Genomic DNA, 20,000 nt, shown 5'->3' with positions numbered 1-20,000 from the left:
TGGAAAGACGCAGAGGAAACAGATGGCGGAGGGCAAAGATAAAAGGCATTGCTTTTATATAAGATTAAATAGAAGGAACGCCGTTGACGTCACTATACTCTTTGTTATTGTTTTTAGACAGACATTTTAATGATTAGCTCTCACTAAACTCAGGCCGGGTCTCAAAAGCCCAGTTGGTAGAGCGTTCGCTTCACAAGTAAAGGGACCAAGATTTGATCCCGGGTGCAGTCGACATTTCTTTTGACCTCCCCCACCCCCATGTCCATCTAGAAGTGATTGGGTAGCTGGATCTGTTTATAACTGTCGGAAAGTACTTTACGTTAGACTACTGTCCAATGCAAGGGTAGCTGTTTCATACACAAGCTTAAAGATCTTTATCTCATATAGTTAGTTTTTAAAATCTGTAATATTTTTTTATTTTATATTTTTTCTTTACATTGTCTGAGAAGAAGATAGAAAAAGGAGCAGCGTGACTCATCGGTACGGTCTTTGCTTCCTACCCGAAAGGTACCGAGTGCCGAGTTCAATCACCCGCCGCTACGTTGTATGGCCTTGAGCAATTCACCTCGCCCTAGCTCACTTTGCGGCGCTGCTCTGCGGCTGACGCCTGGGATATTCCAGTCTTCCCTTGACACAGACCCTATAGACAAATTTCCCCTTGGGGATGAATAAAGGGATTTTTTAATTTTTAAAATTTTTATTAGATTTGGAAAATTCTCTATCCATCAAAGATCAATGATTTTACGACCGAAAGTAAAAGTTTTAAAAATGAGAATCTAAGGCGAGTTGAAAAGTGGGGAAGAACAAAATACTAGACTATCTAACAAAATATTATCTCCATTTTTGAAATAAATATCAGCGATCAAAAGATTGATGCACTTTGAATTAATTTACAAATGGCTTTTAAAACAAAACAAAAATAAAACCCAGAAAAAATAACGACGACAGAATTTATGAGTCGGAAGAGATCACTAAAGAGGATTAGATCAACAAGGGGAAATATTGATAAAGTAAAACTTAAAACCGTCCATAATACAAATAGATAGATAGATAGTTCTTGAATTGGATTGAATAGAAAATAAATTACTTTTGTAAAGGTCGCCATTGTTGGCAAAAAGACATAGGAAAAATTTATTTCTTAATTAAGCTTTTAAATAGATCAATAGCCACAAAACGTGCTCAAAGCGCTTTATATGTAGGACGAGACATGACGCCTGTTAGGCGATATTACAATTTAATTTCGGACAGAGACAACGCTGTTGACGGCCAGGTACTCATTTTACACCTGAGTACGGTGAGAGAATGTGAGTAAAGAGCCTTTTCCAAAGACTCAACTATGCGCCGAGCGAGGCTCGAAACCAGGACCTTCCGATCCGAAAGCGAGTGTCATACCACAAGCCGAACTAATAGCATAGCATTGAAAATGGCTTCGTAAACTTTAACATGAGATGAATGTGGCGTAATGGTAGGTACTTCTTTTCCTAACCCGAGCCGAGAGCTCATTTTTACATCTGAATATGTTGAGAGAATGCGAGTGAAGAAAGTGCCTTTTCCAAGGACTCAACTTCTATGCTCCGAGCGAGGTAGGAACCCAGGACCGTCCGATCCGAAAGCGAGTGTCACACACACGACACACACACATATATAAATGGAGTCACTCACTTAATTATAGCCGAAATACATGTTTCTGTGGTCTTCCCACGTCGTCAGTAGGCATATTATCTATATATTATCTATCTATATATTATATATATATATATATATAATATATATATATATATATATATATATATATAAGACTTATATATGTGACCTATCGCGACTTATAATGTTTAACCCAAGTTTTATATCAATTGTTTTGGTCTACGAAAGTATAATTTTTCAGTCTCTAAGTGATCGTCATCCCGCCTTAATACCATTCTGGTGTGACGGGTCACACTTCCTTCATAGCACAGCCATGTATGTGCGACTGTACCTGTTTCCTTATGAATAATGCCTTTACTATGATATTCCCAGGACTCGTCGACTACATACATACATCATTATTATTAGATATAATAATATCATCATCTAATCATCATTATTCTATATCAATTAATGTTTGTACAGCTCGCTATATCAATTAATGTTTGCACAGCTCGCTATATCAATTAATGTTTGCACAGCTCGCTAAAACGTGCGCTCTCCTCATTAGGAATTAGTGACTGTGTAATTATTGTAATGAGCTCAGATTGTAATTGTATTGTGTGTGTGTGTGTTTTTTTTTTTTTGTATTGCGTGTGTTCACTGGTGGCGTTTATATATATAAATAAATTCACTCACATATTTTAAAGCCCAAACGAACGTTTCAATGTCTTTCATCTCCTCAGTTGGCCTTTATTGTCTGTAGAATTGCCTTTCATTTGGGAGTCTTTTCTTGTCTATTTATTGAGTGAATTTATTTTTATATGCTCTAATTATCGAGCACTCTCGGACCTTAAAAAACCCATAAACACTCATATATATATATATATATATATATATATATATATTTATATATATATACACATATGTGACAAATTGTCTCCAAACGGTGTTATGCGTCGGGGTGTCATCGTAATGTGTTATTTTTGTTTGTGTTCACAAACGATAAACGGCAGTGAGTGATGCCAACCGGAAATGTCAGGCAGTCCCAGAGACCAGCGATCACATCGTCCTCCACTGTCCAGTTATTAATCTTGAAGGTGACTATGAAACAGTTCTTAATATGGCGGAGGAAGACTTCCGAAGCTGGGTTGGCGAAATGAATTTGGGGGTGTAGCCAAACGCTACTAATGAGCTTTTATATAGCGCAATATCCACTAAACGTGCTCAAAGCTCTTTACAAAGGGTCCCTGACCAACAGCATTAGGGAACATGTAGAACGAGACATGACGCCTGTTAGGCGATATTACATTTTTTTGGACAGAGACAACGATGTTGACGACCAGGTACTCATTTTACACCTGAGTACAGCGAGAGTATGTGAGTAAAGAGCCTTTTCCAAGGACTCAACTATGCGCCGAACACTTCTCAAACCATAGAACCTTCCGATCCGAAAGCGACTGTCGTACCACTTGACCACATAGCCGCACAACAACCTTGAACGTGTTAACTCACTCAATCCTAGAGATTTTTGCTACTTTTCAAAATTGGAAAAAATGTATTAAAAATGAGCATGTACATAGATAGTTTTATTCAACTACCATTAACATGTAAACATTAAGACCATTAGCTTTGATACTACGCCAATAATTTGTCTCATAAAAATGTAATAAATAGGCATGGGGTAAAAGTAACCCGGGTGTACTACGGATATAGTCGGTGTTAGGGTTGAATGAGTTAATACAATCCCGTGTTTCATATTTCGGTTACTCATATAATTTAAGAAAAAAAAATTGACTTCAAGACAGCAATGGGTCTTTGGATTGCGTTTCCTGCATGATTCCCGGTTAATGAGTGATTTTAGAAATTGAGGACGAATAATTCCCTGGAATCGTCCCATATGACAGCGTTGCTTCCCTGGGGCAGAGCCTTGGCTTTGTCTCGTCTTATTATTATTATTATTATTATTATTATTATCATTATCATGATTATTTTTATTGTTATTATTATTGTCATCATCCTCATCATCATCATCATCATCGTCATCATCATCATCATCATCATCATCATCATCATCATCATCATCATCATCATCACCAGTATCATCATTATCACCATCTTCATCATCGTCATCAGTTTAACCGATTCGTCCGTCGACTTCTGGTCACTCACTGACAAGAAGTACCAACACAATCCCCAAATGTGCCAAATTCAATATGCTATTCATCAAATTAAATATTCTGTTTGGCCGGCCGGGCAAGTCAACGACTCTCACAGTATCGGTATTCAGTTACTCGTCATACCAGCGACAATTCGATTCCTTTCCCAGCCGTGCCCCCCACCCCAAAAACGCCGGAAGACAATTAGACTGATTGGTGCAAGATGACCTCTCTCCCATGGGGCTTTGAGGAAGGCAGTCGCTGATTTAATGAGCTACTTATTACTCTCTACCCCTCCCCACCCTCTTCATCATCAATCGCCCCCCCCCCCCCCCTCCTCATACTTCATCCCGAACAACACTGCGTTCAATTCCCCCCCCCCCCCCCTTCCCAGCCCCTTACCGATTTCTAATACTAATTCGATCGAGGATATTCCACCAAACTCGATAAATATTGTCGTCACGTCAGTGTCGTCTGAGTTCTCAAATCTAAAGGAAATATTATTGGTTCGTGTTCGATGTAATAACAACTTATTCTGGGAACATTTCCTCCTCTCCCCCCCCCCCTCCCTCACCCTCCTCCCCCCTGCAACCCCCCCCCCCCTCCCCCCCCCCCCACAACCATCATCTATCAAACCCCACTCCCCCCTCCCTCCCCATCTGAGCTACCCAAACTGCCCCCAAACAATCTACTACCCCAACCTCCGTTCCATAATTTGTCCTGGCAATGCACACAGTTCATACAACTGTGCTTTTTAAAGTTTATGTATAGCATAGAAAGCTGTTGTAATATGTGACTCACAACCTCAATTGTGTTTTATGCGCGGGTGAAACAAACTCCAAAAGAAAAATAATAATAATAATTAAAAGCGAATTTCATTATTACTTGATCAAAAATATGAAAATTATGGTACGCGTTTTATACCGTTTAAGAAATTAAATTCATGTATCTAGTATCTTAATAACTGACCAAAACTGACACTTGCCTCATACCATTTGGTTATAAGTTCAACATTCGACCTTCGATCCTCGACGATTTCTCATTGGCTAAGGAGGTCACCTGACCTCATGCAATAGCTGCCAAAAACGTCATCAACCACAAACTTTGTCCATAACCACCACGCCACGACCATTGACTTTACCTAAAAGTAATTATCACATAGCAATAATGAATATTGTCCAGTGAGAAACCCTAAATCCCCCCCCCCCCCCCGCCCCCTTCCCCCTCCCCCAACCCCCAACCATCATCTATCCCACCCACTCCCCCCCCCCCCAACCATCATCTATTCCACCCCCTCCCCCCTCCCCCAACCATCATCTATCTCACCCACTCCCCCCCCCCCAACCATCATCTATTCCTCACCCCCCCCCCCCCCCCAAGCCATCATCTATTCCACCCCCACCCCCCCACCCCCTCCCCCCACTCCCCATCATCAAAGCACCCCAAACTGCCCCCCAAACAATCTACTGCCCTGGCCACTTGAGTTCCAATTAAAGCCATTCCAAAGGCTATTTCTCGGCCTCATTATCAGATAATGGGTCCGTGCTATGGGCGCTGGTCTCGCTGCCACGACATATCTAACTCACGCTGTCACTGTTTATGTGTGGCCTGCTTCTCTATAGATAGAATGACGTTGACGTCACTCGGGTCTTTGTTATTGTTTTTGTTTTGTTTTTTGGTATGTTTGTTATGTTTTTTTTTTTTTTTTGGGGGGGGGGGGGTTTGCGCATACTATCTATAGATAGAATGAAGTTGACGTCACACAGGTCTTTGTTATTGTTTTTTGCCATCCGCGTTTGTGAGTAATTCTCAGAAAACTATATTAACCTGACAGTCTTTTTGGGTTTCAGTGCCAGGCTATAACTAAACGATGGCGACGCTTCTACTCGTCTTTTCTCGCCGTTATGACACTGTCTGACACATTCCAATAGTGTTTTGGTTTGGCATCTCTATCAAAAACAAAATAGGTCCTTCCTCAAGTGAGAAATAAAGAAATAAAAACAATGATATTATTATTGTTGTATCCATCCGCCATCCGCCATTCTTTTTTTTGGCATGCGATGACCCTTTGACCTTCCACCGTCTTGACCCAATTTAAACCCTGTGTATGTATTGTTTCTGTGTGGTAGAAAGGCCGGAAGTGTCACGCCACGTTTAAATAGTCCACACATGATTGAAGAGTTGATGCATTATATATATATATATTAGTATGACAGTAAGGATAATATTTATAACACATGTCAATGATCTTCACTTTCCTTCTTATGCGCGTGAGAAATGCGTGGGCGTTTTATATTGAGGAAAATGATATGCCTTTACTTAAAATACTCACAACATCCGCCAGCTGGGTATAAAACAAATTTGATATTGAAAATGAAAAACATAAATTAGACAGGGCTTTGGAAGATGAAATGGCTGTTGAGGTCAGTGAAGAGGAAACGAGATTCGTATTTTCGAAACTAAACGAGAGGAAGGCTGCTGGGCCGGATGGATTGAAAGGAAAACTATTAAAAGAATGTGCCCACCAGCTTTCCCCCATTTATACACATATTTTTAACTGGTCCCTCCAATGCGTTTCAATCCCTGAAATTTGGAAAACTTCGAAAATTATTCCTGTTCTAAAAAAAAGAAAAACTTGAAACTATGAACGATCTCAGACCTGTTGCACTGACTTCAATAGTCATGAAATCTTTAGAAAAACTTGTTCTTGTTAAAATTAGGAATCAGTTTATGCCATTGAGTGATAGTCATCAATTTGCTTACAAACCAGGACGTGGCGTAGAGGATGCCATTTTGCTGTTTACAAACAACATCTACAGGCATCTAGATCACGCTAGGAGCTATTGCAGATTGCTTTTTGCAGATTTTTCTTCAGCGTTCAATACAATGCAACCTCAGTTGGTTGTTCAAAAATTGACTAGTCTGAATTTAAACAAGTATATAATTGCTTGGGTGCTCGAATTTCTTACGGAGAGAGCACAATATGTTCAATTAGGGCAAAACAAATCTTCCTGTATAACTACAAATACTGGCGCTCCTCAAGGTTGTGTATTGTCTCCTGTATTATTCACAATATACACGAATGACTGTAGAAGTCAAAACCTGAGTGTACCTTTAATAAAGTTTGCAGATGACACCGCTCTTCAAGGCCTCATAACAAATGGCAACGAAGTGGCTTATAGGCAAGAAATTGATAGATTTGTGTCTTGGTGTGATGCCCACCACCTAGAGCTTAACATAAGCAAGACAAAGGAGCTAGTGATTGACTTTAGGAGAGTGAAGGAACCGATAGAACCGTTAAAATTAAAGGACCAATTCGTCCAGCGAGTTCCTCACTACAAATACCTTGGTGTAACGATTGATGACAGGCTCAAGTGGGATGAACACTTGAAAATAATTAGGCATAAGATGTGCAGACGTACATATTTTTTATCGAAACTCTCTCAGTTTAGAATAGATAAAACCCTCTGCACATTATTTTATAGAGCAGTAATCGAAAGTGTTTTGTCATTTTGTATAACAGCTTGGGGAGGCAATTGCTTAGCAGTGGAAAGGAACAAAATAAATTCAAATATTAAAAAATCCATTAAAAGCTATATAAATGATGTTGACGATGTAGATCTTTTATACGAGAAATTTGTATAATTAAAATAACTAAAATATTAAATGACCAGTATCATCCACTAAGACCATCAATTATTATGTCAGAAAGAAGTGGTCGCCCTTTCTCTATTTCAACGAAAACAGAGAGAAACCGAAAATCTTTTCTGCCGTCCAGTATTAGGCTTTATAACAACAAGCAATAATCATTTTATATAATTATTTCTCATTTTTACTTTTTAAAAATATAAATATTAATTTATTAATTTATTTGTTTTGCAATCTTTTCAATTTTCAATTTATAGTGACAGTTTTAACTATTTTACAGTGTTGAAATTATTCATATTATAAAGCGCAGCTCTGGTTATAGAGCTGCTCCTTTTTTATATATATACATCCTATTTCCATTGTATTTTTATCTTATGTGTAAATTATAACACGTCTGTACAAAAAATTTCCTTTTTGGGATGCAATAAAGTATTATTATTATTATTATTATTATTATTATTATTATTATTATTATTATTATTATTATTATTATTATTATTATTATTATTATTATTATTATTATTATTATTTTATTATTATTATTATTATTATTATTATTATTATATTATAACACACCAACACCCACCATGTGTAAGCTGAAACGTTAAAAGTCTGATTGTTATAATTTAGTGAGAACTACTCATAAAATAAAAATGGCTGTCTAGAAATAGCTGAGTGGCGTCAAGTTTTTCTAGAATACGGCAGTATAGATAGAACGAAGATGACGTCACTCAGGTCTTTTTTATTGTTTTTTGCCATCCCCGTTTATGAGTAATGCTCACTGAACCGTATTAACCTGACTATAAACGTCCATGGATACACACAGTTTTGTGTGTTGGTCCGTTATACTTCCGGATGGCAATGTTATGAGCTTCTGAGCCAAACGCATACTATCTATACGTAGTACATCAAACATCAGATTTCAACCGGAATCCCCAATATTATTATTGTCCAAACTGGGTCAATTGCGGGTTGATAATCTTGCCCAAGAAAAGAAGAGGAGGCTCGAACATAGGACCTTCTTGGTCACAGTGCAATGCTTAAACCACTTCGCAGATTACAGCAAGACAAGTTTGATGGAAACGTGATACGCATTCAATGGGAGCGATCTATATTCATGTTTTCGTCCAACCTAGTCATCAAAATTGAAAAGATTGTTCACCTATTTTACGCAATGCCTTAGGTTTGACAAGGATTGATTGGTCACTGCTTGACCTCAAGTTTTCTATTGGGGACATATATGTTTAGAAGGTCTTTAATATAGGAGGGACTGTTGGTGCTCAAGGATTTGTAGACAACAGTACAAATCTTATAGGCAACTCTTTTTTTCCACAGGAAGCCAATGTAACTCACGGAGAAGGAGAGTTGCAATAGCAACACGTAACATATCATAGAACGAGACATGACGCCTTTTTTAGCGATATTACTTCTTTTTTTTTCGACAGAGTCAACGTTGTTAACGGCCAGGTACTCATTTTACACCTGAATAGAGTGAGATAATGTGAGTAAAGAGCCTTTTCCAAGGACTTGAACTACGTTATCAAGTCGAAAATTCTCATAATTTTGACATTGTAGGTAACTTTCTTCATCCTGAACATACCGATATAATACACGTTTCGGGACGACGGGTAACATAATGATATGAGACCTCTCGTCTAAAACGGTATTAAGTCGGGATGATTAACATACTGAAAATGGAATTTGTAGCCAGAAATATCAAGCATAAGTTGAGTTTATTATGCTTTATAGAGGAGAAGGAATATGATATTTTACTATGCTAAATACCAACGTTTCATAATTTTGACCAGTTTAACTATAATTTGATTTTTTAGCATCTGGTCCATCCCGACTTAATACCGTTGTGAGACGAGGGATCACATATTATCAGGTCTGGCCTTTATCCATCATTTCCGTCAATAATTGACATCATCACATCGTCCCCGCCTCCGGCAGATAAGAGTATTTCCCAACAGACGTGAGCATTCAGCACTCTTCATGTCTAAATTTCATTACCTGGAAATAGTTGTATGCATGCAGGGCCACGTGACATCAAACATATCATAATAATATGTCAACCAGTTAACTTGCGTACTTTGGAAAGACACGTATTTAAAAATTGTGGCCAGAAAACTCGTCCTTCAAAGTATATCGATCTATTTAAATGACCTTCACCTTGGCAACAACAAAAAAACCCTCTCAAACCTGGGACTTTAAGAAATACTTCACGCATTCCTAGGTATGAGAGGTGGGTTTGTTTTTTTTTCGGTCCAGACAAGAGTCATGCAATTCAAATCGATCGATATTTGAAGGACGAGTTTTCTGGCTAAATTTTGAAATAGGTGTCTTTCCAGTTTCCAGAGGTCGGATATGAACTGGTTAAGGTCACGGCAAAGCGTCCGACATACAGACGTTCTATCGATGACATTCAGTCCTGATCCTTTTTTTCGGCATTTATACTATTATGTATCTTCTATGGGGGGGGGGGGGGGGGGGGGGGGGGGGGTGGAGGGCGTGAGGGTGGGTAGGTGTGTCAGGTACAGACAGACCTGAGAATGAATTTATTGCATATTGACAAAACAAAAACAAAAACAAAACAAAAAACAAAAAAAAAAAAAAAAGAAAAAGAAAAATGGAGCATTTATATTATAGCGCAACATCCACTAAACGTGCTCAAATCGCTTTACAAGGGGTCCATCTTAGGCATCTACAAAATTTAACATAGAAGACGAGACACAAGCAATATTTTATTGTTATGAATGTTACTGATTTTATGAATATAGCGCAACATCCACTAAACGTGCTCAAATCGCTTTACAAGGGGTCCATCTTAGGCATCTACAAAATTTAACATAGAAGACGAGACACAAGCAATATTTTATTGTTATGAATGTTACTGATTTTATGAATATAGCGCAACATCCACTAAACGTGCTCAAATCGCTTTACAAGGGGTCCATCTTAGGCATCTACAAAATTTAACATAGAAGACGAGACACAAGCAATATTTTATTGTTATGAATGTTACTGATTTTATGAATATAGCGCAACATCCACTAAACGTGCTCAAATCGCTTTACAAGGGGTCCATCATAAGCATCAACAAAATTTAACATAGAAGACGAGACACAAGCAATATTTTATTGTTATGAATGTTACTGATTTTATGAATATAGCGCAACATCCACTAAACGTGCTCAAATCGCTTTACAAGGGGTCCATCATAAGCATCAACAAAATTTAACATAGAAGACGAGACACAAGCAATATTATTATATTGCTATGAATGTTACTGAATTTATGAATCTTTGGTTATTGTAAGGTTGGATTGACCCTGGATTGACACTTGCCAATCAGAAGGTCAATCATTGATTGAATCAAGAGTATAAACATCCTTCTCTTTTATAGTTCAATCTGTTACTCACTCTAACGATAACGACCCATTGTCTCAAGACTAAATTGCGTGTACTCACTGACTGCGATTATTATGTTACGTTGGCGAATGGGGCGGGCGGCTGGGCGAGAGAGAGAGACAATTTTATAATGACGTGCGCCACACCTGGATGACTTAATGTCACTGTACCGATTCCACCCGCCGCTTGTTTCCGGGTTTATTATTGATGGCGTAATGGAGTCATCCGTTTTCATTCTTTCCCGTGTCGTTGATTGCCATGTTTACAGCCCCTGCGATTTCCTGTTATCTCTGCCACGGATTATTGGCTGTGTTTTAATTATTATTAATAATTAATTGGTTCCCGGATTCCCGAATTCACGATAAGCAGGTATTATCGTAATGTTAGGTCTTAGGAAGGGTCACATGCTCAACGGTGCAAGGAATTTCAGACAATAAAAGAGCAAGTGTCCGAACATGTCAAATACGCTTCAACAGTTATGACGTCACTTCCCTCGTAATGACGCATGGTAACTTAGTAACTGGTTCTAAACTATCTGAACAATGGCGGACGCCCTTATGAAATATTTCTTCTCCGACGGGCATAAAAGCGTATCCAGAGGAGAAAAAAAAACATTATAAATCTGATTATGTTTGGACTTTTATACATTCTGATTACAAGACATATGAAAAAGTTCTAGCCAGCATGAAGAATAAAAAGTAATGATATTCTTTGTTTAGAACCAAGATGGCCGCCGTTGCCGGGCGGCGTGACATCAGACAATTGAATCCTATCAGAAGCAGACAAAGACGATGACTATAGTTGAAATATAAATGTGACCCTTCGCCTCAAAACGGTATTAAGTCTGGTTGGTTAAGATGTTGAAAATTGAATTTATAGCCAGAAATATCAGACTTGTATTGAGTTTGTTTGTTTTATTGATGAGAATGGAACCATATTTTAGGGTGTTGACGCCAACATTTATATTTTTGACCAGTTTAACATTTAATTCGGATTTTAAGGATCTGGTTCTTTCCGACATAATACCGTTTGAGACGATGGGTCACAAATGTTATATCCCGAGCCTCTTGTCTTTGAACTATTTGTATATATGTCGATGTGTTTGATGCACTCCAGGCAAAGGTGACATTTGGAACGCGTGTATCTTCCCTGCCTCTTCAGTCTGATCTTACGAATGTTAGGACGAGCTGTTACAGGGCTAAAAACAGAATCATATCGCTTTGGCGGATGATGATAGAGGAAGAAAGAAAGAGAGGGAGAGGGAGAGAGAGAGAGAGAGAGAGAGAGAGAGAGAGAGATAGAAGGAGAAAGAAAGAAAGAAAGACAGATAGAAGGAGAAAGAAAGAAAGAAATAGAGAGAACGATAAAAAGAAGCGAGAGAGAGAGAGAGAGAGAGAGAGAGAGAGAGAATAAAAGAAAGAAAGAGAGAGAGAGAGATAGATAGATAGAGAGAGAGAGAGACAGAGAGAGAGACAGAGAGAGAGACAGAGAGAGAGAGAGAGTCAACATTATCTTAAACTTCAAGTTTTTTTATACAGCAGAAAGACGCTTTAAAGATATTAAATTTAAATCAGCATTTTGGAGTGATTGAATATGGAACGTGAGAAAAACATGAATAATATAACAAGAGATTTTTGTCCACCCAGGTGCCTGCACTTGTTTGTATTCAAGTTGCCGTAACGATTGGCGTTCCTTTGCGTTGCTATAAATAAAGACGAGATAGAAGATTCTGAGGGATTAAGTTGGATTGGATGGGATGTTCATATTCATTCACTAAATGAATAACTAAGTTCATATTTCAATGAAAAAAAAGGAAGAATTTTAATACAGTCTAGGCTCTGATTGATGTAGTGATATAGCTGTTTATAACTCATTGTTGTTGTTTGTTTTTGTTTTGTTCTTGGGGGCGGGGTAAGAAGGCCGAGTGGACATGACACTGTACTTACACGGATTGGGGGTGAGGGGGGGGGGGGATAGGTTCGAGTCCGGCTGTGGGTGCTTTCGAGTTCTTGGTATGGGTAGGTCTAGCGACTCTTCTCTTTATTCTTAGTATAATTTTGTCCGTGTCCGACGTCTTTATCCGGAAGACGGCAGAGGACGGCAGTGCCGGTGTAGCACGACAGAATGACTCTATCGCCAAAAAGACTTTAGAGTTAAATTGGCGTACGCGAGACAGATTCTAGGGTTAGCCTCGCGGCCGCGAGACTAACTCTAGAGTGTGCCTCGCGTACGCCGATTTAAATCTAGTCTTTTTTTGGTAGAGTCATTCTCGCGTGGTACACCGAAACTACCGTGTCAGCACTAGATGTTTTTATTTTTTTATATTTTTTGGAAATACTGTGAATTCATCTCTTACTTTGTGACGCTGTTGTTTTGTACTTTTTTAAATTAAAAGAAAATTATTTTGTCGTTAATAAGGAAAAGTCAAATTTTAGGATGGTTTCAAAAAAAGTATCTAGAGTTAAATTGGCGTACGCGAGACAGACTCTAGAGTTAGCCTTGCGGCCGCGAGACTATCTTTAGAGTATGCCTCGCGTACGTCAATTTAACTCTAGTCTTTTTTTTGGTAGAGTTATTCTGGCGTGGTACACCGGGTCGTCGGAGTCAGTCTCCGGTGTGGGTTATCTAGCCCTTAAATGTATAAAATGCGTCCTACAATGAGATACATTGGAAACCATTTTACAGTTACAGATAACACAGGAAGGGGCGACGATGATATCTCTCGTAGACAGACTTGTCAAACAGCGATACCATTTTTAAAACTAGCGATGTATCTACATAAATATTGGCGTCGACAAAAAATGAATGGAACAACTTCAAAATAAAAAGAACAAGTAAATAAATGCTTAGAACAAGACGTTTCGGGTTCAAAACCCTTCTTCGGACTTACTACGTAGCCATCGTAAAATTATAGCCTGACACTGACCAAAAAATGACGTGAAAATGCCAGTCTTTGGCCACAAAAGAAAACAAATCGTGAGTTGTATTCAATAATTCAACCAATGAAATAACTTGTTTCCATGAGCTCTACTAACGACAACTCACTAGGCGATGCAAAAACCAAATAATGACGACAAAATGCCAGTCCTTTTGGGATTCAGTATCAGGCTATAACATAACGATGGCTACGGTTACTGCCACTGTTTGTGTAAAACAGCGATATCAATTTTATTTTCAAAACTAGCATTGTATCAATATTGAATATGCATTATGTAATAACAACTTTAAAATAAAAAATAACAAGTAGATGCTTAGAACGAGACGTTTCGGAATCAAAACCCTTTTTCGGCTTACTGCCACTGGTTGTTTACACTGACTGGGCGCGTAGAGAAATTTTCTCCTATCTATTTGGGTTTTACATGAAGCATTACCTTTGATTGTTTAAAATGTTGGATTGAGGATCTCGAACTCGAAATTAAATGCTAAGTGTTGAATATTTTATTCCTTTTTTTAAAAAAATGAATACCTATTCAATTCTGTTGAATAATTCCTTCATTCCATCCACAGCTTCTATGAGTTTAGTACTCACTTTGGGAATGATATTAGTGATGGGTCTCACCCAATGTGTACTTATTTGTGGGTTTGATAACCCGATCGCAATACGCTTCAACAGTCGTGACGTCACTTCTCTCGTAATGACGCATGGTAAATTAGTAACTGGCTCTAAACTATCGGAACAAATGGCGGACGTCCTTATGACATAATATTTCTCCGACGAGCATAAAAGCGTATCCAGAAGAGAAAAAAAACATTCAAAATCTGATCATGTTTTGACTTTTACACATTCTGATCACATGACATAATGAAAAGTTCTAGCCAGCATGAAGAATAAAAAGTACGGATTTTCTTTGTTTAGAACCACGATGGCCGCCGTTGCTGGGCGACGTGACATCAGACTATTGAATCCAATTATGGGCTTGATTTCATACTGTTACAATGATCAAATATTTTGCGTTCTAAGTATTATGGCTACAGTTTACCAACAATAATTCAAGTTTCATGTTTTTCACTGTGAAGGGGCATGATCTATATTCCCTTTCCATGTGCTTGAGGTCATTGGTCACATTGCAAAATGTGCTCAAAGTGACCCACTTAGTGAAAAGTGTTCATAGCTTTTCAAATCCCTAACATCACGATTGGCCATATTATTCTGTTTGTTAAGAAATATCCAATCGTTGGACAGTAACAAAATCATGTGATTGATGACCTGGTTGGACGAACACATGAATATATATCGCTCCCATTCAGCATTGAGCAATCATATCACTCCGTCCGTGTTAAGATGATATGGGTCATACAGCTTGATTTGTATCTCGTTAGTCACACGTCTAGAGAGTTATAAAACGATTCGTTTTATCCTCAAATTCTCTCCCCTTCTACACCTTTATCGTCTGTTCCAGGACATTGGTGTTGAGTGATCGTGATAAATGAGTTCTTACTTCTTACACGTGTTAGAGAATCCCACGATTTCGAGAGTCTAGAACCGTGAGACAGTGGTTGTCAACAAAAGGTGTGATTTTGTTTTCATCTCCTCCAAATCCTTATTGCCACCTGGTTCGTTGTTTATCGCTGGTGTTGGAAAGGGTGGGGGGGGGGGGTGGTAAACTTGAATACCTCATTGTATTACATTGCACAATGACGAATAATGTTCTTAATCCCCCCCCCCCCCCCCCCCCACACACACACACACAAAGACAGATTTGCTTCAATAGGAAAAGAAATTAGATAGAGGGAGAAAAGAAATAAATTATCGTCTTTATTTTGTGACGTTTAAATTCTTTGCTTAGTTTAGTAACTTGATATCTTAACTCATTCAGTGCTGAGGCGATATTCGCATTTCCGTTAAAAATGGCTGATATCTGATTGAAGCAGCATGAGACAAAGCGACATTTGAATTCGGTGCAAAATCTTAATTAACTCTCTTACCAGTTATTTTTAGAATCTCCCCCAAAAATTCACACCCACCCGACACAAAATAGACTTTTCTTACTCAAACAAAAAAAGTAACAAGTGCATTCTATACAGAATGTTGTTCAACAAAATGATGTCTACAACACAGTGTTTAGTATTTATAGCTGTCATCAAAGCATTTCTTTACAGTTTGTGATGTACAAGAGAAATCAGAATGAGAAAACTGTCGGTTGCATCGTAACGAATGTGACGAATTTCCCATAGGTGGTAAGGAAGGGTTAAAATACCCCCCTCCCCCCCCCCTCCCCCCCCCCTCTACCCCCTAGGGCCAATTGAATGTACTGATGAAAGAAATGATACCATTGGTTCAATTTATAGTACTTTTGTAGAAAGCATGATGGGATTGGATCACATTATTATTTTTGCCAATAAAATGACCAACATGTTGCTGATATGAACATCTTATGCCGAAACTATCCGTTTGTGGATAATGGATTGACTTTAAATTCATTTCAAACCACCCTCAAGTTTCAGTTTATATTTTAAAAATAATTCTATAATTAGATCACGTTAAATAAGATCTTTCCATAATATTATATAAAATTAAGAACTGAACAAGTCAGTGTGTATGAAAGGTGCCAGAAAAAGCAGGAAAGAAAGAAAAATACAAGGAAAAAAAACCATCCTAAAAAAAAAAAAAATCAGTCGACCTCGACTATAGATGGTATGCACTTGGCTTAGAAGCTCACAACATTGCCATCCGGAAGTATAACGGACCAACACACAAAGTCTGTGTAACCATGAACTTTTATAGTCTGGTTAATACAGTTTAGTGAGAATTACTCATAAACGCGGATGGCAAAAAAACCCAATAACATAGACCTGAGTGAAGTCAACTTCATTCTATCTAGAGATAGTTCGAAGATGACGTCACTCGTGTCTTTGTTATTTTTTTTTTGCCATCCGCGTTTATGAGTAGTGCTCACTGAACTGTATTAACCTGACTATAGATAGTATGCGCTTGGCTTAGAAGCTCATAACATTGCCATCCGGAAGTATAGCGGACCAACACACAAAACTGTGTGTAACCATGAACTTTTATAGTCTGGTTCCGACAGTTTAGTGAGAAGTACTCATAAACGCGGATGGCAAAAAGCAATAACAAAGGCATGAATGACGTCATCTTCGAACTATCTATAAACGTTCATGGTTACACACAGTTTTGTGTGTTGGTCCGTTATACTTCCGGATGGCAATGTTATGAACTTCTAAGCCAAGCGCATTCTATCTATATAGTATATACAATGTCTAGTACTTTTCACTTGGATTATCTGAAGTGTCTCTCTCGTAGCAAGTCAGTGTCCTTCTGAATTTTTATCAGAATAGGTAATCTTCTTAACGTATCTTTTCGCTGTTCTTAATTTTTTGGAGATTTACTATAATATTATTATCTTTTTCTTTAATTTATCCTTACCTAAGCATCCCACGACGACGCGAGCAATGTATGATAACATCGTCAACAGTCATTCTACCGTAAGCTGAAAAAAAAATCAAATCAAATTTATACAAATTTGGCCAGAATTTTCATTCTTCAAATATCGATGAAAATAAAATGACCCTCAGCTTCATAAAAAATCTCAAACCTGAGACTTCATTCAAGTTCCAGGTTTTAGAGTTTTGTTAAGACGAGAATAATTTTAATCGATCGATATTTTAAGTACTATTTTCTGGCCAAATTGTTTAAATTGTTTTGGGTTTATTTTTTATTTTTTGGCATAGTAGGGCAGCATTTTGGGTAGACTGCAATAAGTCATGACGTCATTATCTCTTGCCGTGAATTCCTGTTTTTGATAATGCCAAATTCGTTGATGACCCAATTTTTTAATCAAGACCTTACGGCCTACTCTCACAGAGCGTCCTTTTTATCATTTAGAATAATTCTGTATTTACTTCATAATGTAAATTGTTGCTGCTCGAAGCCCGAAGAAATAAATAACAATGTGAAATTGAATATTATAAGCTTCAAATTAATATACGAAAACAGATAAAATGGACGTTTCGGGTTTCCCCTTTATCAACAAAACAGGATGAATGAATAGTGTTTAGGAACAGTCTCTCTCTCTCTCTCTCTCTCTCTCTCTCTATATATATATATATATATATATATATATATATATATATATATATATACCGGCGGGTTTGCGACGGTGTACGAGTGCGGACCGGACTTTGCAGAATTGGTCGATCGTCATAACATAGTAGTGTGAAAAACCATAAGAGGCTGCTGCCATTCATGAAGGATGAATTCCAAGAGAACATTGACCTTAAAAATCTCTTTGGAATTTCAGGCAGCTCGGTCACGACCAAAACCGTCAGTCCAGACTAAACGAATCAATGTCAAAGTGAGGCTATGTGGTCTAGTGGTATGACACTCGCTTTGAGATCGGAAGGTCCTGAGTTCGAGCCTCGCTCGGCGATTTATTGAGTCCTTGGAGAAGGCTCTTTACTCACATTCTCTCACCGTGCGTACTCAGGTGTAAAATGAGTACCTGACCGTTAACAGCGTTGTTTCTGTCCGAAAAAAATGTAATATCACCTAACAGGCGTCGGTCATGTCACGTCCTAAATGTTAAATTATGCTGTTGGCCAGGGACCCCTTGTAAAATGCTTTGAGCACGTTTAGTGGATATTGCTCAAAAGGTCATTGAATTCTATCAATAGTGTTTATTGATGGTAAAAGGCAACGAACAAAAATGATTACAACAGGTTCGAAAAATATAAAGAATATCAAAGACATAACGTTTCGGGCTGCAACCCCATCTTCAGCCAATAACAAAACAATAAAAACGTTTATGCATCACTTGAAATCTAGACAGATAGCAGAGAAATTTATTTGGCATCTAATTTCTTATCCGCAAGACGAAAAAGGATCTTGAAGAAGGGTTTTGTGCCCGAAACGCTCCGTGTTTTGTTATAATATTGTTCTTCTTCAAAGCTGATAAATTCATTTTTTTTTTTGTTCTTTACGCTTTACAGTCCACATCTTTTAGCAGCCTAGTATCTCTATGTCTAATGACAGTACCTATGCCTTTAATTAAAGGACAACCCCCCCCCCTCCCCATTCCCACCTCCCTTTTAAAAACCCTCCAAAATAATCAACAAAAACAAAAAAATCACCGTTTCTGTCAAAGAAGTTGTAACCAGCGCACAAAACTATCTTTGTGTAAATTTAACGCTATTTGTTTTTTTTTTTTTGTTTTTGGTTTTGGGGGGTTTGTTTGTTCGTTTTGTTTGTTTGTTTGTTTGTTTTTGTTTTGTTTTTTTTTTTTGTTGTTTTTTTTGTTTTTGTTTTTTGAAAATTATTATCTTATTTTAAATTCTGCTTTAAGTAGAAGAAAACATGGCGCAAAGAAAGGGAGGAAAATAGAAAAGAAGATTTTTTTCTTTTTTTAAACGGTAGAGAACATGTTTTTGCGGGGGGAATTCTTTTTCTTTTTTTTTAGGGGATAGCCTCCGATGTATTTCAATTATAGAGAGTTCCAATCAGATGGCGGGTTCCTTGCCTTTCTGTCTTTGTCGGAAATGGGATGTCGTGCCGGGTCATGGGTGGCTGTGACAGAGAGCCTGTCGCTGTGGCTTTTGGGCCTCCCTGGAACCGGAAGCCAGTGGAAGAATTAGAGTGGCTCCACATCCGCCCCCGTCCCCTTCCCAATTCCATCTTTGGGGTTTGTATTATTTTTTTTTTTTTTATTTGGGGGGGGGGGGGGGGGGGGGGGGGGGGGGGGGGGGGGGGGGGGGTTAAGTGGGGTTTGTACGGTCATTTTTATTACTAATGGGGGTGTGTGGGGGTTGGGGGGGGTTAAAAACATTTTTCTTTTACCTTCTCACCAATTTTTTCACTCTTCCAAACCCTATATTTTCTCTGTCGCTATCGGCGTCTCCGCCTCTTACCAAGTTACACCTCGTTAACTGCAACTCCTCTTCTCTCTCTCTCTCTCTCTCTCTCTCTCTCTCTCTCCCTCTATCTATCTTTCTCTGCCTGTCTGAGTTCTCTCTCTCACTCTCTGCCTCTCTCTCTCTCACTCTCTCTCTCTCTTCTGTGCCTGTCTGAGTTCCCTCTCTCTCTCTCTCTCTCTCTCTCTCTCTCTCTCTCTCTCTCTCTGCCTGTCTGAGTTTTCGTTCTCTCTCTCTCTCTCTCTCTCTCTCTCTCTCTCTCTGCCTGTCTGAGTTTTCGTTCTCTCTCTCTCTC

The 20,000-nt window shown here is 38.4% G+C and overlaps 1 protein-coding gene and 1 long non-coding RNA gene across 2 annotated transcripts in view; both read left to right on the top strand.

The window, feature by feature from the left end:
- The window catches only part of LOC144977647 (uncharacterized), a 439,534-nt gene that overhangs the window by 77,885 nt on the left and 341,649 nt on the right, over window positions 1-20,000 (top strand). The gene's annotated exons all lie outside the window — the stretch shown is intronic.
- LOC144976291 (uncharacterized) overlaps window positions 19,020-20,000 on the top strand; it is a 4,864-nt gene continuing 3,883 nt past the window's right edge. The window contains exon 1 of the long non-coding RNA XR_013646085.1: window positions 19,020-19,476. This is a non-coding gene — a long non-coding RNA (uncharacterized LOC144976291). The remainder of the gene's footprint in view (window positions 19,477-20,000) is intronic.

The sequence above is a fragment of the Berghia stephanieae genome, chromosome 7 (assembly GCF_034508935.2).
Source record: "Berghia stephanieae isolate SIO BIC M18660-M18661 chromosome 7, UCSD_Bste_1.3, whole genome shotgun sequence".
In the NCBI taxonomy this organism is placed as follows: domain Eukaryota; kingdom Metazoa; phylum Mollusca; class Gastropoda; order Nudibranchia; family Aeolidiidae; genus Berghia; species Berghia stephanieae.
This window is presented reverse-complemented; position numbering and strand designations above follow the sequence as displayed.